Genomic DNA, 23,407 nt, shown 5'->3' on the forward strand with positions numbered 1-23,407 from the left:
TCCCGACAGGCAGCGGAGGCGGAGCTGCCGCCGGGCGGGCTCTGGGCTGCGCCGAGCGGGGCCAGCGGCGCCCGAGGTATTTCCCGCTCCCTCCCTCTCACCCCCGCGCCCTTCCGCCCTGCGCCGTCACTCAGGCGGTGCGGTGGGAGGGCACGGCGGCGGGGCCGGTCCTGCGGCGCCTCCCCGGGCCGCCCGAGCGGCGAGGCTGCCGCACCTGCTCCCCCCGCCCGCCGCAGCCGCGGGGCGGGAGGCTGCGGCCCCGCAGAGCTGCCCCGGTGGCGGGAGGGGCCCCAGCTCCGCGCGGTGCCCGGGGCAGGGAGTTGATGATTAACCTGCGGCCCAGTGAATACCTGCCTAAAGTGGCGCCCAGGGTGGGGTTTAACCTTGTCCCAGGCTCGGTACCTCGCGTGTGACTGCCCGAGACCTTGCGGCGGCCAGTTGCGCTGCTGCCGCCGGAGCGCTGCGGGGATGCGCGGTTCCCTGTTGAAAATCTCTGCTCTAAATCTCAGCCTAGCGCTCGCCTCGCAGTCGGTTTTGGAGGTTTCAGGCTGAAGAGGTCGAGGTGATGCGGGGATCTCGGCGGGCGGGTCTGCGCCAGCAGCCTCGGGCTGCAGTTGCTCGAGTGCTTGTGGCTGGCGCTGGAATCCATGCTGGCCCCTTTTCCTCGAGCTGAGCCGCAAGGAGCTCAGCAGCTACGGCATTTAGGTCAGTGCTCCGCTTCTCTTGCGTCAGGAAAGCTGTCAGTGCGGCCCCAGCCAGCCTGCTCCCCGGGGCTGCAGGAGGGAGGGAGTGAGTCAGGAGATTGTTCTAGTGATAGCACAGAAAATACCTTCTTTCTTACTGCCTGCCTCGGCTTTCCTGACACCTTACTCCTGGCTGCGTTTTTAAAAAGCGTTTAGCGCTGTGCGATTTGCATTGTGAAATGATACATTACTGTGACAGGTCCGTTGTAACACCCGTAATCTAATTGTTTGCTGTAGTTACTCTAATTTGTGCAGCAGTGTTTTGAAGGTTGAATTAATGTTTGAGGGTATTGGAGGAAGTTTTTTGCCTGACTGGAGAAATACTGTAATGAAATTTGCTAAGAATTTTGTCAGGAGTACTTTTTTTTTCAGATTGTTCTTGGAGTGTGTTTCATTAGTGCTTTCATTGTGGAGAGTTTTTTTCTGTGTATGTTCATCAGGACTGTAAAGCCCTTTTGGGTACGTTGAGTAGGAGAAGGAACTCAGTTGCTCTACTATCATTGAGATGGGTGTTCCTACATACAAGCACTGCATTCGATATGTATTTAATCTCTTTTCCAGTGGCTCTGTTGAACTGCTAAAATTGGTCAAATAATGCAATCTGCTCAATAATATTGTATCGTGGTTTCACTGGGGAATTGTACTTATGCAGTGATTTTTCTCCTGGCGTTTTGGGACTCTCAGAGTATTGTGGTTTTAGCCCTAATAATACTTAAGATACAGTGTTTGGATGTATGCAAATTAATATGTTTTGTTTATTAGTATGAAAATTAGTATAAGGTCTGTTTATTAATATCAATAACTATTTTTTAGCTTATTGTCATTGTAGTGTAAGTTCTTATTTTTCCCAGGGGTGACTAAGGTTTGCTGTTTTGTTTTGGCCTTCCGCAAACTTGTTTCAAGTGTACAGCAGGCGAGATAATGTGAAAGGTGCTTGCTTGTGTGTGTTTGTGCTCTGGAAGGATTAAGTAGATATCTTTCTTGCTTGTTAGCATGGGCTGATTTTGAAAAAGCTCTAGTACTAGACCCCAGTTCTCTGATAAGTTAGAATTCATGCCTCGATATTGTTAAGGTTTTGTAAGCTAGCTAACGCCTCCATTCTCTGCTTTGTCTCCTCCTTCTCTCCCTCCTACCTTCCACCTTCTTTGGTAAATGAACTTATATTTGGGGACAGACATTTTAGCAGGGTCTAGGAAGGAATACTTTACAATGAGGGTGGCAAAACGCTGACAGGTTGCCAGAGAGGTGGTAGATGCCTCATCCCTGGAAACATTCAAGGTACTTTTGGTCAGGGCTCTGAGCAACCTGGTCTTGTTGAAGATGTTGCTGCTCATCGCACGAGGTTGAACTAGATAAGCATTAAAGGTCCTTTCCAACCCAAAGTATTCTATGATTTCAGGTATTTTCTATATACTGTTAAGTACCACACTAGGATTTACTGGTATCCTTTCTTTTTTCCTCCCTGACATTCAAGTTGAATAACGGAAAGCTTGTGCCAAAGACAGAATCCAGAACCTGACTTTTTTCATACGCTTGAGGAAGAAATTTTGTGTATTGGCAAAGAAACTGACGTTTTTCATCTCACAATGCAACAGAACTTCATTTTTCCTGAACAGAACAGTTCCAAAGTAATAGTTACTACATCATGCCAAATCCACAGTCACTAGGAATTTGAGTCTTCCAGATGTGGACTGGTAATGACTTTGGGATCTAGTTAGACTGCTGTTTGCTCAAATGAAGTTCTTCTCTTGCATGTTGTGTCAATTTGACTAGATTTGGTTTCCATTTAGCTAACAGTGTATGAGCACATGGCTTATTTCTCATTTTATTGATTTCCATCTACCTTTTGAAACTTTTTTCATAATATAAAAAGAATTAGGAGGGTTTTAAGATACAGTTTTTTGAAGCTCCTTTGGTTCAGACAAGTGCATGAACATGTCTGAATCAGGGAATCATCCTCTTGTTGCACTCTTTTCAAGCATAATTTGCCAACTTTGTGATTACACTGATAGTGAAGACTCAGAGTCTCCTCCCAAACCCCAAGATGAACTCTTGAAATGAGTGTTGTTTAAGGCTTGATATATATGGTGCTTTCAAAGAGTAACATATCTGTAGAAGAAACCATAATCTGGAGTATACTTAAGAATGTCAGGGAAACAATATTCAGGGCATATATTTAGAAAATTGTACTCAGGCTGAGAGCATATGCTATTCATGTGTGTCTTCTAAAAATATTTTCACATGCAAATTACACACCCGCTGGCTGCTTAGTTCTAACTGTGTTGTTGCTGCATGATGGTCCCTGAGAAACTGAGTATGGAGTGGGAGGTACCAGCTGAAAACTTTTGCTCTGAAGATTTTCCTTGGGTTTTACATTTGCTTGACTTTCCTTCTTCTTTTTCCAGAACCTAACGTAAGATTATTTCCAAAACAGCACTTTGCAAGTTTAAATTTAAATGTAAGAATAATAAAGTAACTAATTATATATGTACCTCTTTTTCTCTGTTTAATGCTTAAATATGTTCATTGTGTTCTGTTTTTCAAGTACAGGCCGCAAGAAAGCCATTGTCTCACTTAGATTTTTTTTTTGTCTATAAAGTCATGGTGACTGTGGTTGTAACCTTTCTTGCATTCCTCAACTATTTTTAAGCCCAGAAATTAGTAACATTACTGATTTTAATATGTATATGTAGTATCCTTTGGCTACTGCATTGCAGTATTTTAACCAAAGGGAGAAAGATAATTTTAAGACAGGTTCTAAAATCAATAGCTAAAATAAGAGACCAGGTGTTTTTGTCCACTATTACCTGTTTAAACCCTTTTTTTTCTAGAGTAAAAACCTCATATTTTTACGACTCCTTTTCAAAAGTACAGGAAAGAAAAAAGGAGTGCTGCATTCTTTCCCTTCTATGGTGCCTGTCGCCTTGACAGAACAGGAGAAATCTATATATTGCGCTGAGATAGACTTCTTTTTTCTTCCTGGATCTTATTTGAGTGCCTCTTATTTTTTTTGTCCTTAACAGGAGTGTGTTCTTTGCTGTGCAGAAAGAGAGAAGCTGAACACTTTAGACCTGATGCAGTGCTCTCTGAAATCCTTGCAAAGAGTTCAATTTGGGAATTGCAGCTGGCCTTCAAAAAACTTCCTGAATTTTCATTCTGTTCTTAAAGTTATTTAACTTCCATTTCCTAAAGCCTGTAGGTTTCTGACCCCATTCTAGTAGGGAACAATAACCAATACTTAACATAGTATCTCTTGTGTTTTCAGAAATGAATTATTTTTGGGAGTGTTTCTAGTGGGAAAGTATCAATGATGAAATGTTGCCTCAGAAACCCATATACAAAGATGGGTGAAGTCTGGTGTGATCATGGTGGTTGTGTCGTGCATTTGTGTCCTTAGAATTCTTCCATTACTTAGGTTATATTCCTGTGGCATTGGGTGTTGCATTGCTACTCTTGTGAAAGTCAGCAAAAATAGAAAATACAGTTTAAGATGGGACTCAGCATGGAGTAATAGAACAACAGTCAAACAAAATTTGTGTCTCTGTAGTGGCAAAGATATTGGCTAGCTTGATGTTAAGGACTTGAAAAACTGATGGCAAAGTTTGGAGTGGCAGTGGTTAAGAGACTCACAAAGTAAGAAGGATTACAGCAAGCTGAGTGTTTAGAAATTAAGTGAACAAATACATAGTATTTTCCCAGATGTGATATGTTGGTTTCTGGTTTCATACATGAATTGGTGTTGCCCTTTTAAGGCAGGTTATATTTGAATCTCCTTTTTGTTTGGCCTTTATACTGGTTTTCTCTTCCTCTGTATGAAAGTCTTGGATTTCTAAGTTAAACTTTCAGGTTTAACTGATTGACTTATGGCAGAATTCAAAAATGTGTTATCAGTAAGGTTTCATTCGTTCTGAGAATAGTGATTTTCAGCAATAGCAGCTGAAGACAGTATTTTACAGGACTTATGAAAATTGGGATGGTGTAAAAATATTTATAAAAGGGGAATTAATACCAAAATATATCTATGCAAGTAAACAATAGTTGATATAGACCATGACACTTCTAAAAAGACTCTTAATTGTTTCATTCTGTTTTCAAAACTTTGAAGGCTGTTTTGTCATCTTGAAAAAAGTGTTAATCAAACATATTAGTTAAAGGTGAACCCTTGTGAATCGTGGACAAAAATTCTAAGTATCTTGCCTGCAGAACCTGGTTCTGCAGAGCAGAAAATATTAAATAACGCACTCACTGTCCAAGAAATTGGCCTGTTCTTTTTGCACTCCATAATGTGCTTCAAGACGTTTTTTGTGTCTTCCAGTACTTTCAAAAGGAAAGAGTTTTTTCAAGTAAAGTGATTCTAAGTTTGTAAGATGTCAATCCATACTGAGAAAGGAAAAAGGAGCGATGATCCATTTTGTGAAGTTTAAAAGGGACAAACTCTCCATTCTTACTTATTTATTTAAACTTATACTGCTGTAGCGTTACCTGTCCATTAGAGACTTTCCCCTCTGGTCCTTGAAGCAGTTGAGCTACATTTTATCACCATTATCTTGTGGTTCTTTTTTTATTTACTCTTGGAGGTTTTTGCTTTCTGCACTCCCATTTGGTAAAACATTCTGTGTAAGGATGCTGGTGCTGTTACAGCCCCTTTGCACTATGCATGAACAGAGGCTCCAGCTTCTGGCATCTCTTTCTAGTAAGTGCTGTGTAAATGCAAAGACTGATGCTTATTCTGAAGAGTTTAAAATACCTGTCCCATCTCCTCTTTCTGAAATTATCAGCATATTGCATACTTCCCTGATTTTTCACAGAATTACATGGGTTTGTTAAAGTTGGTAGGACTAATTCTGGGTGAACTTAAAGCCTTTGCAAAATCTTTCCTGTTTCTGAATTATCCTTTGGGTTTTTTGTTAGTTTTTTTTTTTTTTAATTTCTGAAAAATGTATTTCTAAATTAAATAATTCATTAGGCAGGGCTAATGCAAGAAAATAATTGATTTTTATTAAAGTGTAGGACCCAGATATTTTTATATGACAGTTTTTACTTGCTGATGGTGCTGAAAAATCACATCATGATTGAGTTTTGTTATGCTGGTTGCTGTAAGAATGCATGTGGTTCTTCACCCTCAAAAAGGAGGCATTTCAGGCCTGGAGACCACTACCCTTTTCTAAATAAATTATTTTTTTAAATCCCCAAACTGTATTTCGAGCGTTTTTCTATAATTCTTTAATCCTGTGTTGGCAGGATTTTTTTTTAAATTTTGCTTGTTTTCTAGTTAAAGTTTTCGGGAAGGTAATTTAGCACCTTGGCCAAAACTCAAACCCAATCATCTGCTTTTTACAGCAGCAGCACCTAGCAAGGTGTGGGCATATCTGTCTTGGTAACACATCACTAGAGCATCTCCTTGCAATTTGTTTGCTCTTCCCTCAGACAGGGTGCCAGGGCATGGACTTGTTTCTTGGTAGTCTTGAACTTCTTTTCTCAGCTAGAATGCTATCCACTACACTCCTATAAAAGCTTGCAAACATGGAAATGCAGTTAGTTTTGTCACAAACAAATATCCTTTAGTAAATTTTTTCTTTCTAAAGTACAAATGCAATGTAGTTTGTTGTTGAAAGGGAACTTAAATATTTATTAGAATCAATTACCTTTATTAATCAGAAAAAATATTGAAGTGTCTTGACGTGAGTATGAAATAAAGTTGTCTGAGGTAGAAATTTGCTGGTGAAGATGATCTGTCAGTTTGAGCATCTGACTGACCTCTCATTTTTGGCTTTAGAATTGCTGGCTTGATTACTGTCTTTTGCTGCTTCCTACCTGTGTCTTTCAACCATGTCCCTTTCTTTCATGATTGTGGTTGATGCATGTGTACCATTCTGTGCCCTAACTTCTGCCACTTAAACACTGGTGGGAAATTCGACTATTTTTGTGGATATTTAAGAGAAAATTGTTGGAGTACCCTGTACTTTAAGAGCTAGTGTGTCAGGTCAAATAGGGACAGGCTGTCTATGCAACCTAGCAAACAGCAGTGGCTGTTAGGGGAAGGCATGTAAATAATGTCTGGAATGGTAGAATTTAAAAGGTTTTCAGTGTATTTAAAAATATGCCAGAACTTAGTGTTTTAAAAGGCCTTTAGGATAGTTCTAAGACCAAGATTAACAAAGCTGCTAAAGTATATTTTTTATACATATCCTGCTGCTATTTATTTCATATGCTGTTGGTACCACTAAAATAGTGCCTATATTGTTTACAGTAGTGTCCACAGTATTAATATTTGAAGTTACTTGCAGTAGTAGGTATTAAATCATTAGTTAGAAGATGAGCTTTTTTTTATTTAGTTTGTGTGGCAGGGTTTGTGTATTGCCACACCACATAGATAAACTGTTACTGTATTTCATGCTTCAAAACAGAGGACGTTACTGAACTAAAATAAGGCAAATTTATTTTGCAATTCAGCTTGTTTCCTTGGGTAATTATTGGTTTTGTAAAACATTTCAAGTTTTTTTTTGCTTATTTCCTGTGGCTTGTTTCACTGAGGGTTTGTTTTTTTTGTTTTTTTCTTTTTAATTAACAGTGCTCTACCATATATCATGCATGAAATAAAGATGCAAACTTAAATACAAATCCAAAATGGAGGTCCCTATCAGAGCAGAACTAGAGGAAAAAAGCAAAATGGCAGTCCTAAAGCAGAGGTTCCCAAATTTACTCTGCTGAAATTTGGTCACTGACATTGATATCTAAAGGACTATTGGTGCCAGTGGTGTTAATTTCTCTGGTTTTGTAGGTATCTCTCTGAGCAGGACCTCTACCCTACATCCGTCAGCCTGTGAAGCACCTGAAACCATTACCCAGCCCTGTCTGTGCTTCTGCCTCACTTAGGGGTTCATTCCCCCCTACTTCACTCCATCATTTTTCCATCTGTCAAAATCTACCCTGGCACAGCAGGTCCCCTTGGAAAACTGCTCTCATAACAGTACTAATTTAAAGTGAAATGCAAGTGTTACATGCATTTAAGTGCTATAATGTTTCATGCTTAGGAATAATGTGTGGGAAGTAACTGGTCCCACAAACCCTTCTGCAGATAAGTAATCCTATCAAAGGCAGTTGAGTGCATTTGATTAAGGATTACATGCGATTAGTGGTCTGCAAGGTTAAGAGTACAACTTGTGTCATTAATGAGTATTCACATATTAATGCTGCTTTGAGCAGAGATTGAACTAGATGACCTCTGAGGCCAGTTCCAACTAGAATGATTTTTTGATTACCACACTTGTATTATGCAAATAGATACTTCACTTATAAAAAATCCATTAGTTGGATAACCTAAACTCTAGTAATGCACTGTTATTTTACCTATCGCATCATGTTGTGGCATGGAGGTGCAAATTTGACCGAAGTTTAAGATTTAAAACAGTAAGAGAAATTCACCCATGCCCTTTTTGTGTATTGTTTCAAATTCCTTGTTAAGTTTTGTATCAGATTGAATTCTTTGTATAGGAATTCCTTCCTAGCATATAGTTGACTTGTTTCCCGTTCTGGAACTAGGCCAGTGTAGAGTGCCTGAAAATTTGATACCTTATGTGCAGTTAAGGTGTGTGAATGGATTTAAGCTTACTCTGCCTAATTCAGATACCAATAGTGCTGAGACTACAGTGACAAAGGCAGGTTAGCAGCCTTAGAAAGGCTTGAAGCCCTAAAAACTTTCTGAAGCAAGGACTCAGAATGTGAGAGGGCATTACTATATTTTTTTTAAAAATCACAAACCCACCGCAACACACTACCACCCCAGCAAACCTGCCCACTGTTAGAATATACTATGTAGATTCTGAATGAAGGTAGATATTGAGACACATCTGGTTGAGTTTAATAAACAATAGTATGATCCTTCTCATGTGCAGGGAGTCACATCGATTTTCTTCCTGTGTTTGGATAAAATTTGTACCCATGGATACTTTATAACTGTTCTCATTTAGTATTGTTAATTACTTACTTTCAAGCAAGAAGTTGGTGATAAGAGAGGAAATCTCCAAATTACAGCCTGTAAAAGGCCAATCACTTTCACATTCACGCAATTAAAAATGTTTTTATGTAACATTTTAACCCTCCCAATATGTGAATTAATCTCAGTAACAGCGTATAGTTGTTGTCATGTCTTATTAGTAGCAGTGTATTTTAGGGAAACACTTGATTGTATGCTTTTATTTAAAAACGCAAGGAGGATGGTAACATCATAAGTAATGTGTTAAGGACCTGGCAAGTCTCTTGGCCTTTTAGGGAGTATAGAAAACAATTAAAAGGAATAAGAGGTGCTAGGAAGGAATGGAGTTAATTCTTTGTGCTACTCATCACCATAAGGATGTTGTGGGCATTTTATTCTTTTCAAATAATGTTGATTGGATGTTATCTGATTATGGGATTAGAGAAGCAAAAGACTGAATGCTAGAATAAAGTGCTAAAGACTCCTAAGTCACAAGGACTCGATGCTATTCATTCATTTAGTGGTTCTAAAGGATGAAGTGGCTGATCTGCTAAGAAGAATGCATCTCGTTAGGATGAGATGCTGTGCCAAAGACCGGAAGCTGTCAAGTGTTGTACATACCGTACTTTTAAACTGAATACATGGAGCAGAGCTGGAATTTGCAGACCAAGGACTCTAATTTTAATGCCACTTAAGTAGATTTGAATTCTGCATGGATAGTCAAGTAGTTATGTGAGCACAAGATACAACAGCTTTCTATGTAGTTGTATCTTAGAGGTAATGAAAAAATACCAGCTGCATCTGGGGTACTTGTAATGTGTCTCTTGCTTATGTGTTTGTTCCCTAATAACACAGGCATAGGCTGCAGTCTGTACTTCAGCTTGGTTAGTTTGTGGGTTGGTCTTCTATATCCACTTGTCCAGTACTTGGATTTTGGAAACCTCTGAATTCTTATTAAACTGCAAATGACTGTCAAATTTTCCTTTTTGATAAAGTTTGAAATCAGATAGTGGATTCAAAAGCTACAAAAGGCCAGGTCTAATCTAAGCAGACATGTTAAACAGCATTAATGTCTTCTGTGTTTAGCAATCGAAACAATTATCTAAGTTGTTCCTGTTGGTAGTAGAAGAGAGATGGACGCACATATTCATACACTCATGCACTCTGTGTAGTTCATCCCACCTTGAACTTGGAGTTTATGGCCTTTGGCAGTAAATTGTACCCCAGGCAATTTTGGTGTGGCTCTACAAGTAATCATTTTTGGTGCCATTGTGGGGATGATGAAAGGTGATGCGGAGATGGAACTGAAAGTTAAAGCAGTCCAATGGTATACTATACTGCTTTCAGTGGCAAAGCTGTGATTTACCTTGTAATTTACACTCAGGTGACAACAGCAGTTTCTTAAGTGCTGACATTTGTAGCTGCAATTAGCTATTTGGTCTTGTTCCCTCACTTTCCCTCCTGTTGTATTAGCACAGTGATTTGTGCCATCATGCAGTAACTTGAATCAGAGAATTGGTACTGACTTCAAGAGGAATCTGTGGCAAGCAGCAATTTCTAACCCAAGCTAGTTCCTCACTGTGGTCTAGTGGGTGGCTCCACCAGGAGATGGGATCATGACACAAGGATGAGAACAAGCAGCAGGAGGGTCCTCTCTCTTTGAACTGGCCTTTTACCAGAATAGATGCTCATCAGATTATGCCTCTAGAATCTGTCTTAGATGTGACTTGTCTTTCCCTCAAATTAGCACCCCAAGAAAAATACTGCATACATTCTGTAAAATCAGAGGAAGTTGTGAGAAACTTGAGGGCAGCCTTCTAAAGCTGGCTGCATTAGCATGATGGTGGTAGATGACATTTGGTGTTTGTAGCTACAAAATAATTCATGCTGGAAGGAGTAACTTGAACTACTTGAAGATAATTCTATATTACAAGCAAATGTTCTGCAAAAATACATGTGTCATTACAGATACATGTGAAAGGTGAAAGCTTCTTTGCAGAGAAGAAATGTACAAGAAACAGCCCTAAAATGTATTGAAATGGTGCTCTGCAGTAGAATTAAATGGAAGTTCCTTATCTGAGCATATCTGCTCAGATGAACTGTCCATCCAGTTTGATAAATTCATTTATACTTTATCAATCACTGCATATACGTATCCTTTATGTGTTTTAAATGCTATTGATAAGTAACAAGTTCTTGAAAACTAAGTAAAATATTTTCAGTAGGTTTACACAACATAAAGTCACTGTATTTCTTGCTTTCAGTTCAATTCCTTCATATGATCTGTAAATTTTCAATAATGGCAATACATTCATTCTGCCATTTGGAGGAGCCTGTGCCACAGAATAATGATCTGAAGAAAGCTCACTTATTTGCAAGGAAGAGTCGTCATTTGGGAACTGATACAACTCATTCTGATACAACTCAGAAGTGCTTTTTAAAGTCAAGGTAAGTTTTCTTAAATCATAGTTACTTGAATTTGGTACGCTGGCATTTCATTTAAATTAGCATATATGCTGTGTCCTGTCAGAGGCTTTGTGTTGGTCATCTGACATATGAAGTATCTTGAAATTAAAAGGCACAGGTAGGAGTACACATAATTATGAGATGAGTGGATGGAAATTGTCTGGAAAATAAGTTTAGCACCATTTATTATCTCAGGAGAAGCTGTTGATGGAGGTTATGATCATAATAACACAATTCCCTTTTGCTGTGTGCTTTTTCAAAATTTTCTTATGTGTTTATTATATAAATTCAATATTTTGCTGAGCCAGAGTTGTTTTGGGTCAAAATGTTAGTTGTTAAGTCTCAAGTCATTCAGATGAAGTAAAAAGAAAGTCACAGCTAGATTTTCATAACTTGGAAAATTTTCTACTTAAAATCATCTTTGGAATTTTCTGCCAGTCAGATTTTATATTATTTTCTAAAGTGGATCCGTAAATCTTGGCATTGTAACACTGAATCAGGATTTAATTTTAGATGAATGGTTACTGTACCTAGTGTTTAATTTTCTCAAGACATCCAATTCTTTTTATAACTTATTAATGACTTCACAGCACGAGTTGGTTTCTAGTCATATTCTGTATGGGAAATTTATATAACATTCAATAATAAGTATTAGCACTAGATTAATAAAATAATTGTGACTGTTTAAATACATGCTTGAATTTCTTGTGTTCTCATTGCAAACTACAGGGATTCTCTAACTGGCAATGAGTTTGGTGTTCCAACCAGCAGCCAAATAAATGATAATTTGGAAGAAAACCCCAAACAGCCAAATGCTTCTTTTCAGCCAGAGTATGGTTTGTCAGCCTTTTCAGTGGTACACAAATCAAGACTATTTTAATGATACCTGTCTACATTGTTGGATAAATTACTAACTAAATTACTGGATCGCTTGCATCTTTATAGATGCATATATGATCTGAGAAGCCTTAATAATACCATTTGTCTTGCTAAAAATCCTACAGAATTAAATGTACTTGATTTCTCAAATGCATTCCTATGGTATCTTTTGGGTCTCAACAGAGGCTCCTGTTCTGCATGTTTTTGTGCACATATTTGACTTTTTATCAGTGCCTTCCTGTTAGAGTACTGATGCTAAGAACTTCAGTGACGTAGAAAGAGCATCACTTTTTTTGTGTAAGCCTTTAGTTTAGTCCCCTCATACTTGTAGGAAACATGAAGGTATCGTTTTAAATAAATGCTTTATAAATGTAATGGATAATTAAGAATCAGAAACAAGTTAAGAAAAGCTTTTAAACTGTTAGCGTACTCCAAACAGGAACAGCAGTAGTGAAGCTGTTGCTTCAGTGAACCTCTAAAAATTGAAATGCATTTCAATAAAATTGTCACAAAACAGAATTCATTCTGGAGATAGTGCTTATATTTTCTGGTCTTATTTTTTCAGTATGAATGCTATGAATAGTGTCCACCAGATACAATTTTAAAATATTTTTTAAAAAATGCAACAATTATAAAAACTGAGGGCTTTGGTGTATCCAACTTTATTTTTAATGTGGTTGAAATAGTTGAAGAACAATATTTATTCTTAAGTCTATTAGGTTTTCCTGTTGGTGAGAATCAGTTCTGGCTGCACATGAAGTCAAACTTCGATGGAACACAGTTCCATTGAACCCAAAACAGGACAAGAGTAAAACAGAAGCCAAGTTCAGTATTATTTATAGTAATGCCTATGATGTCTCTAATGTGGATATTGAGAGCAGCAAGTGTATTTTTTCTCAGACTCTTTCATCAGAACTGTTATTTTCCTAGCACAAGCCCTGATACAAGGATAAAATTGGGTTTCCTTCAAAGAACAGAGTCCTGTAAATGAAGAGTGAGAAGGTAAGCTACTTGAGATTGCATCATTTCAGCAAGCAGTTAACAATAATTTCAGTTACTTGTAATGCACACAACTATACAAAAATACACGATTCATCATGCTTCAAGAAGACTCAAACATTTTATATCAGTTCCTTTTTGCTGGTTGGGTTTTTTTTCCCCCTTTTTATCTCATGGGTGGAATTTCTGAAAGTATTTAGCTCTGCTTTCTAAATGCGTTTTCTGTGAAATCAATGAGTTGACCTGAGTGGGAATAAAGGTTGGTTTATCTTTGGTGAGACAGTTAAGTTGTCAATAACTGATGTTGGAATCCCATCCTTGAAATGCTAGGTCCTTGACATTCAGTGGGATGAGAATCTCGGAACTGACTACTGGGGACTCCCAAGTTACAGATCAGGTAAAATAGCTTCTTTGGAGGAGGAAATTAAAGGTGTCTTCTTTTTAAAATTATGATAATTAAGTAGCAAAATGTGCAACTTAAACTATAAATATTTTCCACTTAACATTTAATTTAAAATAGACATGTCTATATTTGAGAGAGAGTTAGTTGCAGTTTGAGCCTTATATAATTATCTAACATTTCAGCAGTACTGTTTCTAAAGAGGACTTCTGTACTGACACAGAACATGAATGTCTAGTTCTAATCCCGTTTTCCAACATGTACCTGTGTGTGGCTGGTCCAACTCCTGTGGTCTCCGTTTTGCGAAGACAGAGATGTCTTTTGTTAATGAATGTATAATTTAGAAGTAACAGCTTCCATAATAGAGTAAGTGATAGGCACTCTGTTCAGATCATGGTACTAACTTAGTTTGTTTCCTGCTTCAGCTGGTCCCCACTTTGTCTGAGGATAGGGTAGCTCAGTTGTTTGTGTTGTTACAGCTCAGTATAGTTTGTAACAGAGAGCCTTTAAGTCACCCAGCAATGGCAGCAGGAACTGTTATGGCCATCTCCAGTAACTTGTCCTAGTTTATCATCCAGGGTCCTCTTTCACTCTGCTTTTTGGAGGGATGCAGAGGAAAAGGTGGAAAATATTACCGTAATTGTTAGAAAAAAACAATAAATTTTCCTGGTTAAAAACGAAAAAGTTTTTCTTCTGTCATAGTGTTTCAAAGAGAAAACATTACAGATTTAGGTATTTGTTTTTAAGACTTATCCAATTTCAACTATAGACTCACTTCCTTGCCACCTTCAAAACCAGAAGGGTAATATAAAAGGATCAGTATTGTGAGATCAAGATCAAGAATAAAAATTGAAAGTATTTTAAGATAAAAGATTACAACAAATCAAAGAAATGCATGTATTACCTTTTAAGATATTTAAGTTCAATGGACTGATAACATCAATGAGATATATTTAGGGGTTTCTATGTTCAGTTCTATAGGCAGTATAGAATGTGAGAGAAACAGCTGGATCTGAAGTAGATCATCTTTTATGAAAGGAAGCACCTATTCCTGCCAAGCAATTGGTTAAAAAAAAACGTAGTAAAATCCAAGTGGTTTTATAGTAGCTTCCTAATTAATTTAAGTAAGAAGAAGGAGTATCACATGCTTGTAATAAGTTGTGTGTTCACAAGTGGTGAAGAATACAGGATTTGGGGTTTTTTCCCCTATAAGAAATGAGTAATCCCTGTAATTCTTGCCACAGGAAATACTAAACAACAGGGGGCAAATTTCTGCATCTTTTGAACTTGTAAAGTTATAGAAAATCTGAGCAACAGTTACTAAAGATTCTGTATAATTAAAAAACCCAATCATGTAGCACATAGCACATTCAATCTTAGAGAACTGAGGCATTTTAAGAGACAGTTCATACCACTGTAGGTAAGTTTGTGCCATTAGCACTTTAAGAGAGGAGCGTCTGAGCAATACATAAGCTGTGCACATACCTCTCTCTGCAGGTAACCCCTTGATGTGTTGGTTTTATGGAATATCTGTGTTCCACTGTTCTTTGGAACACAATTAGTATCCTGCCCCTTTAGAAAGACGTATCTTAACTTGTTCTTGGGACTTGTGCTCCAGGAATGTCTGAGAGAGGGCTCATGTGGTAGCTGATGTATAGCTTACCTTAGGGCTTAACAACAATGGCAGGACTGGATACCACCCAAAATGCTACACTGATTTTGGGTCCCAGCATCATGACATTCTTTTGAGAGCAGGCCCAGGCCCATCAAAAAGAGCAGTGCAGTTAATTTATAAGTAGTAGATTTCAGTATTGCATCCTTCAAGACACTTTCTGTAAGTTAAAAGTATTTTAGATTAATTAAGTTTTTTGCAGAATTTCATAGTATTGAGAAATTATATTTTCTGTATATGATAGACTACATTCACTGGCAGGTCCTTAAAGTGCTCTGTTAACTATTTGCAGTGAGATAATTTTTCTAAATAGACATATCATGTTTGTTTAACAAGATTTTCTATATAAGTATGCCCTTCCCATTAATTTATGATAGGATGTTATGTAACAATTGTAGTGTTGATTTTTATTTTCTTTTTTTTCCTTCTTTTTACTGAGATTGATCAGGTAGCAAGCAAAAATCCCGAACTTTTAAGCACCTCGCTCTTCAACACAGATCCATCTCTAAGATGAGAACATTTATGCTATAAAAAGTAAACATTTTTTTTTAGTAACTAGTATATGTATCAGTATATGTTCTACATTATGATTGCTGCAGTTCTTATTCTTAATGAAGCCCATACAGTTTACCTTTGATAAGTAAGTTACAATTACAGATATTTCACTTTATCCAAAGATTCCTAAGAGCAGAGGTCTTATTTTAGGGGGAAGTGGACATAGGGAGACAAAAACAATGCATATATGCATCTCTCTTGAGTCTGGTTTGGATGCTGTTGTAAAGAAGTCACAAGTAAAGAGGAAAACACATTTTTGTTTTGTCAGGTGATGCTGGTGTCTCAACTCAGGTGTCTGGGAGTTAACATTCATAGTCCCGGGGACAACACAATGGTTAAAACATCTTCTTTGATTTGTTTTCTCCTTTAAAGAAGACTTGGATAAATAATTAAATTTTGTTCCTTTAGAACAAAAAAAGTTAGTTTGCTTTTTGTTGTTTAACAGCACAGCTTGAATTGGCAGATGCTGTTTCAAACAACCAAATAAAGTACAGGTAGTGTGGAAGTACTATTGTGCAGCTGAACTAAAGGTATTTTGCTGAATAGCTGCTTGCATGTTATTGTCATTGGCAAGCCAGAGGTAATTTCCAAAACTGTAGTCTGGCAGAGGAGTAATTGCTTTTATGTGTATTTTCAAGCCAAGAGACACACTTTGCTTTTACCAGTGTTTTTACAAAGATTCAAAACTACCACAACATTGTTACTGAAAAAACCCCTAGTTCATTTTAATAGAAAAAGTGATATGAAAAGAATAGTGACACCTGAGTGGCACAGAGAAAACTTTTGTCAGATGAACTCCTGACAGAATCTGGCAGAAATTCAAAGTCTGGTTTGTCTCTAGTAATTTCATTAGCATTTCAAAGGTTGGTGATGTTCAGGGAATTACACAGGAGGGATTATTTTTAAAGTTAGGAATTAGTACTCTGAAGTGTTGCCTGCACTAGAAATATTGTTGCTATCTTGCAATAGGTAAATGGACTATATCTGAGACAGTTTTTTATCAGACATTTCTCTACTTTATCTGTACTGGCATAATTAAAGTATCAGCCACCTTTCCCCAGTGTGAATAGAGCTGTATCAGTACAAAACTGTATCTGTTGGTAGCTTATTTCCGCATCGAAGGAAACAACCTAGGAGGGCTGGCCCAGTTCCAGAAATTGTTTTTAATTATATTGCAGTTGCTATGCCTGTATAAACTATTTCTGTTGGAGATCTTGCACCAGATGAAAGTTACTTCAGTCTAGTTTATTTGCCCTTATCCATGCAGCCCCATAAAAAATTACACCACTTCAGTTTCATAGGTTCAATTTGCCTTTGTAGGCAAACTTGCTCTTTACACTGAGTTATCTCCGTTTATGCTAAAGAATGTCAACAACGAATGTTTTGACAATGTAAATGCATCTTCGATTCTGATATAAACCTAATCTATTCAGTTAATGTTAGAACAAGTATGGTTTACTGTGAAGGTTAGAATATTTCCATCTGGCTGTATGCACCAGAGCTTATAAAGCAGCTGTCCCCATCCTCAATCCTAACAACTCTGTTACTCAACATGAAGTACAATGTTTTATGTACTCTTATCAATTTTCAACTACTGTTTTATAGATCAGTGTCTTGCATCACTTTTCTGCTGTCCAGTGTGTGTTACCTAAGAAAGAATTTGGAAGGTTGAAATCAGAATATCAGAACTTGGATCACTTGCAAATAGGGCTGATCTGCATGTGCTTCTTCTATACAGATACTGTTGAGCAGATTCAGATCATCTTTGTTTTAAAGCCATGAGTGAGGGCGAGATCTTCAATCCCATCTTAAAAGGTGGGGAGGGGATTGTGTTGGCAAAAAGACTGAAAATAAGTATAAAATAAGTATATCACTGTAAGCCTGGGAGCAGTAAAGAAAGGATCTCACCAGAGACTAACTCACAGGAACAGAAAGAGCCAAAAGCCCAGGGACCTTTGACCATTCAGAGAACATTCACTGGCTTTGATTAGCTGTTCCCTTACTGACATGCTTACTGACTCTTGCTTCCATCCTCTTGCTGTCCATTCTACCTCTTCACTTCTGCTTCCTTTCTGCTTACTACCTATGCTTCCCCCCACCCAATGTGCCCTCCTTACCTGTACCTCCTTCTGTGTTCTTTGCAAGTAAAAGCCACTTGCAAAGTAGAAATACCGTTGCATTTACTACAGTCCTGCTGTTTGTGCTGTGTGTGGACTTTTCCCTTGTGCTGTCTTAGCTGTTTAGACTCGTTTTTTGTGTGGTCAGGGACCTTTAACTGTTCTGTGTATTTGCTCTATCCAGCATTATGGAACTTCAATTTTTTTAAGTCCTTAAAAGACCCTAAATATGGTTTAGAATAATGTTCCTTTATCCTATTCTTTTACAGAAATCATTTATAGGCAAATAACCACCCTTAATGAGATGAGATATGAGATTCCATGGGATAAAAAGGAATTTTGCTCTTGCGGTTTTTTAATAGGTGAACCAGTGATTTAAAAGTATAATGTTACAACTGTGGTTATATTAGTGTCCAGCATAATAGGATGAACGTTTGAGAATGAATTTGCTATTGACTGTGTTTGCATTGTACTTGCAGTGGTTTGCAAATTGCTGGTTTGTTTTCCATGTCTTACAGCTATATAATTTGCTTTCTAGAAACCATTTTGGTAGGTGTGGGTTGCTTGTCAGAAATCCATTCTGAAGCCTGAGTGCAAAGGAAGCAGGGTACTAACGATGAATAAGAATGGATGTCTTGAGGATAACAATGGATATGGCATCTTCAAAAGCAGTGGCATTCTGGTAAGAATTTACATGTAATTTATTAAACACTACGTGATAGTTCTCAGTAAAATGTGTTTGTGTCTCTCTCTCTCTGAAGATTTGTCTGATGAAATTTTCTTCTGAGATGTGAAAAGTAGGAGGATCGCTCTGTATCATGCAGTATTTTAAATTCTGAAGCAGTGTACAACAACTTTACTTAGCAGTGACTTCTTGCATATAAAAACAGTGAAAGCATCTTTTTAGAAAAGTAAGTTATTTTAGAGAGGCAGTTAGTGGCCATTTATGGTTCACTGTTTGTGAGCCTGTTTCTCTGAATATTTAGAACTGAATATTTTTAAACTGTCATTTAAAAAAAAACCCAACTTTTTTTCACTCAGAGTATAACTAATCTCTCATGGCATATTTCACCACTACGCATGTGAATGTTCTACCAGGCATTGCATCCAACTTTGCAGGGGATATGAAACCTGTAGTTGTTGACAAACTAATCATAGCTGGAAAGTTTCAATCCTTGTATTGGTCAAAAAAATACGGCAGCATGCTAAGTTACTATACTGGTACTACTTTGGAAGTTTCACGCTATTTAAATAATGTACACAAGTAGAAAATTCAAGTAAAAACGCAAATGAAACTTCTACTTTAACTATGGTATAGTACAAGTGGTTCCTTTAAATTTAGTATTTGCAATAATTTAGGCTAACAATTGCCTAAGCGAAAATGCTTGTTTTCACAAAGCCAAGTATGTTCTTAGCTGTGTATATACTGTCTTGATGAAATTAACAAAGACTTTGTGTCTCTTTCTTTCCTGCTCTTTGAATCCCACTGGTGGTTGATACTGCAGTGGAACTGTTGTGGTAGCAGCTGGCAGTTCTTAAAGCTTCGTGGTAAGGGTATTTTGAGGTGCTGGATGTATATATGCTCTGTTGTGAAGAGCAGCACAGACACTGAGCATTCTTCTGATGAACCAGTTGCATAGCTAAGATAGCTGTTCCAGAGTGTGCTACTTCCAGTGAAATTAGGGTTTTGACACACCTCAGGAGCTCTTAATTTTGTCATGCCATGCAGAAAGCAGCGGTGGCTCAGGAGCTGATTCACAAGCAGATTAGGCTTTAATCGGATAGACTGTGTTGGTCAGAGGGGTAGTGGTTAATGTCTGAGAGTGGTAACTGCCTGTCAGAGGCCTTAGCCCTGTCGAAAGGCAAGGATAAGGAGCTCAGACACATCTTTCTGCTAACATAGAAACATCCCATGAGCACACAGTGAGAGCAGGAAAACAGGGGTGTATCCTCATGGGGGTGAGTACCAGCCAAGCTGACAGAACCCAGTTGCACTGGAGTCAGTGGCACAGTACAGATGTACATCATAACAGGTACCCAGGGCAGCATTAATTAAAACAGAGCATCCTCACTAAGATACTGGGAGAGGAGGAACAGAGAATGCCTGGTAGGTGAGCTCCTGAGAGGTCTGTGGCTGCACTCCAAAGGTTTGATATAAGTATGTAAGTTAGACCTAAAAGGATTAACGTAAGCAGTCTCCTTATTTGAAATTAGATTGGCAACGAAGGTGACTAATAGTGACAGTTATTTAATATACCTTTCTGTTACACTCAGTTTTTCATTTTTGCTTTCGAGGTGGGAGGGAGATAAAATCTGACCCTCAAAGTACTATGTACTCTTTCCAGTGCCAAAATACGAAATACAAATCAGCAGCTTTAATTCAGGGATTTAGGGGCATACTGAGTTCCCTTAACTGCACTGGACAAATATGCACGTTAGATATATGAATGTAAGCTTAGATACCTGCTTCGATGTACTTATAAATGTTTTTCTTAACTGCTGTGATTCTGTGAGCTAATGTAGTAAGAAACTAATGTAGAGGAAGTCAGGCTAATCTTTCACTCAGGTTCATTGCATGGCAAGTGTTTGGTTAATTATTTTATCTTTTTCCATTTTAAACTGACCTTTTTTTGGCAGGGGGAAGAGGGGGTTAAGGGAGCACTGATAAGTTCTTAGTTTTAAATTCCCACAAATTCTGAAGGAGGATATCAATGAAGAAAAACCTAGTTTGCAATTCCATGTCATAGAGGTATCTTATCTATAATTGCAGTAGTTATAAAAGTCAAGTATTGGGTGTCTTTTTCTGTTGATCTTAGTTCTAAGATGACCGTAATGACTGGTATGGTTTCAAATTAAAACAGTTAAGTGATTGACTTGTAAAAGAGTTGACTGTCATTTACTGCATAATTCCTCTTTGGCTGAATCATTTCTGTGATATTAACTTTATTTGTGACACTTTAGTAGGTGCAGGCCTGGAGGGAAGAATGTTATAGTTCTTTCACAATTCATTAGTTTGTGGATATTTTTGTTATGTTGTTTCCACACTGAATGACTCATATGTTAAATGAACATGCCAGCCTCAAGGCATGCCCTTGCAGCCCACAGTGAAACTTGATGCCATTGCACATAAAAATGTGGAAGACACTCATATCCGTTTGAATCCTTGGGAAGTTTTGTGCACTTTGGACGTGTGTGCTAGCAATTACTCAGCATACATTCTTTAAAAATGCTGTTTTACCGTGTCTGATTGCTCTTTTTCACACTGTTGATTTGCTGAGTTTGTAAATTACATCTGTCTTGTGAGCCTAAGTTGGAACTGAGAAATAGTGATTTTTATTTGTTGTTTTGGTTTCTTTTTTTAACAAGGTGATACAGTTTCACTGTAATAATTTCTAGACTATTTGATGAGAGACTAGAAGTATCTGATTTGCATTGTCACCTGTGTATTTTTCCAAGTATTTAGACAGATTCAGAAATTGTTTTATTTGGGAAGATGATAGCACAGATCTAATGCTCTCCACATTGTGAAAATGCTAATTAGTACTAGATTGAACCAGCTGGCCTCTGGTTATCTTAGCGCTCGAATTTTGGCATTCTTACCCATTTAATTTTTCATTTTTTAATAAGAATGTGAAAGACAAGATAGATTTACCTATTGATAAAATCACACAAATGATCACTTACATTACAGAAACTTCACACCAAAATGTCTCAAGAAGCAGGTCCTTTAGTATCTGTAATAGGGAGAGAGATGTGCACTCACAGCAGTGAGAGGAAAGGCTTGGAAAAGTATATGAAGTAAAACTTCTCTGATACTGTTTTAGTACTCAAAAGATCTTTAAGATCTTTAGGCTTTTTTTCATGTGCCATATAGTGGTGTTAATTCTAAGCCTGCATTGATTCATATATTGACAGTATGTGTATGGCTCCAGAATTTTTGCTCTGTGGTTGTCTTGTGGTTTTGATAGGAGCAAGACAGATTGTTGTGACAGGATAGATACAACATATCACAAGCCAGGTATTTTGGCTTTTAAATAATGGTCCTGTTCTGTCATGCATAGCACGTAGTGGAGGAGTTTACGCCAAAGTGAACAGATACATTTACAGGAAGACCACTCTTTAATATAAATTTTTCACTTAACACTACTCATGGCTCTACATTGGGTACAACTTTTTCTATGTCCCTGCTCCTATTTGGGAGGAGGTTGTCACTGCTCGCCTAACTCTACTTTCACTGATGTGGAGCTTGTCTGTCCCATCCCTTGTCAGGTTTGGCAGCAAGACTAGGCACATAAATGAAAACTATGTGCAACTGTTAACAAACTTGATCACCATTTCCACAAGAAACACTGGAAAGCAATAAAAGCAACTGTTGCAATCCTGTTTGCAGTTCTAGCACCCCCAGACCAAGCCATCTCAGGTCATTTAAGGATGTCTCACTAAAATGGTATGAAACATATAAAGTTATAACAATTCTACTATTTAATCTTCAAGTGGTGTTGATGTATAGGCAAAGAAGAAGGAGGTAGCAAAGTGAAAGTACATCAGAAATTACTGCTCTGGCCAGGCTGATGTGTTTGAAAGAACTGTGTGTAGGTGCAGAGGGTGGTAATCTTGTACAGCTGCGTTTGCCCATAATAGTCCATGGTAACAACAGCAAGGCAGAAAGCAGGCATGCTGGTGTATTCCACATTTACAGGTGTAAAAGCTGCCTCACTGGACTTCTTGCAATCTCCTCTGTTCCTAGTCTTTGGCTTGTCAAGAACCTTCCTTTGTTTGCCAGGAGAGGTCCTGGAATTGTGTCTGTTACAGCATGTACAGTTTTAGTCCTGCTCTCTCACTTTCCCACGTGTTTCAGAGCATTTTTTCTGTTCTTGTCATGTGTGATGAAGATGAGCAGCTCTCAGATAAAGTTTGGGGGCTGAGTTTTGACGAACAAATCAGGGTTTCTTATAAGCACAGAAGGTGCATCGATGTCAGGGGCTGCTGGCACCATCCTCTTCCCTTGGAATCCTTCAGTGCTTTTCTCTCGGGGCGCTGGTTTCTTTCACCCGTGGCTGTGCTCAGCTCTGCCGGTTACCGGCACACGGACCGTGTTGCACATTCTCGGTGAGATCTGCCATCGAGCCAGCGCGGCCAGAACTTTCTAAACCATTGGGATGGTGTGGGCATCGCCTTGGGGGCTGAGCACTGCGGGCGCCAGGCGAGAGGCTCCTGCCCGGGCTCGGCGGCGTTAGGACCCGGCGGGTTCTGCCTCCGTCTCTCCCTCCTCCCTCCCTAGGTCCCTCGGGCAGTCCCGGGGAGCAGCAGCCGCCTGCAGCCAGCCGAGGCCGCGGCTGGAGGGACCTTTGCCCGCCGGCCCAGCCGCTGCTCCACGCTGGCTTTTTGTCAGGTTTCTTGTGTTCATTTACAGCAGAAACTTACATCTTCGTTCGGTGGTTATACAGGGGTTCGTGGCGTGTGTTCACGTTGCATGTTCACATTGGCTAATGTTAAAATACATCGAATTTAATGCATACATGATATTCACACTACAAGACTCTTATGGCAACTACTGTGTATCCTGCTGAACTCTTTGTAGTATAATATTTGAAACCAGAC

General features: G+C 38.4%; 1 long non-coding RNA gene across 4 annotated transcripts in view; it reads left to right on the forward strand.

Moving 5' to 3' along the window:
* Nucleotide 1: 1 nt before the first annotated feature.
* LOC146444827 (uncharacterized) overlaps nt 2–23,407 on the forward strand; it is a 34,536-nt gene continuing 11,130 nt past the window's right edge. Inside the window, exons 1-5 of one of the 4 annotated variants that reach the window (XR_014852600.1) lie at nt 102–705; nt 10,983–11,166; nt 12,994–13,065; nt 13,393–13,459; nt 18,345–18,488. This is a non-coding gene — a long non-coding RNA (uncharacterized LOC146444827). Of the gene's footprint in view, nt 77–101; nt 706–10,982; nt 11,167–12,993; nt 13,066–13,392; nt 13,460–18,344; nt 18,489–23,407 lie in introns of those variants that run through there. The other 3 variants (XR_014852596.1, XR_014852601.1, XR_014852595.1) reach the window with 3 other exon arrangements.

This window comes from Lichenostomus cassidix, chromosome 1, assembly GCF_008360975.1.
Source record: "Lichenostomus cassidix isolate B80296 chromosome 1, HeHo_3.0, whole genome shotgun sequence".
In the NCBI taxonomy this organism is placed as follows: Eukaryota; Metazoa; Chordata; class Aves; order Passeriformes; family Meliphagidae; genus Lichenostomus; species Lichenostomus cassidix.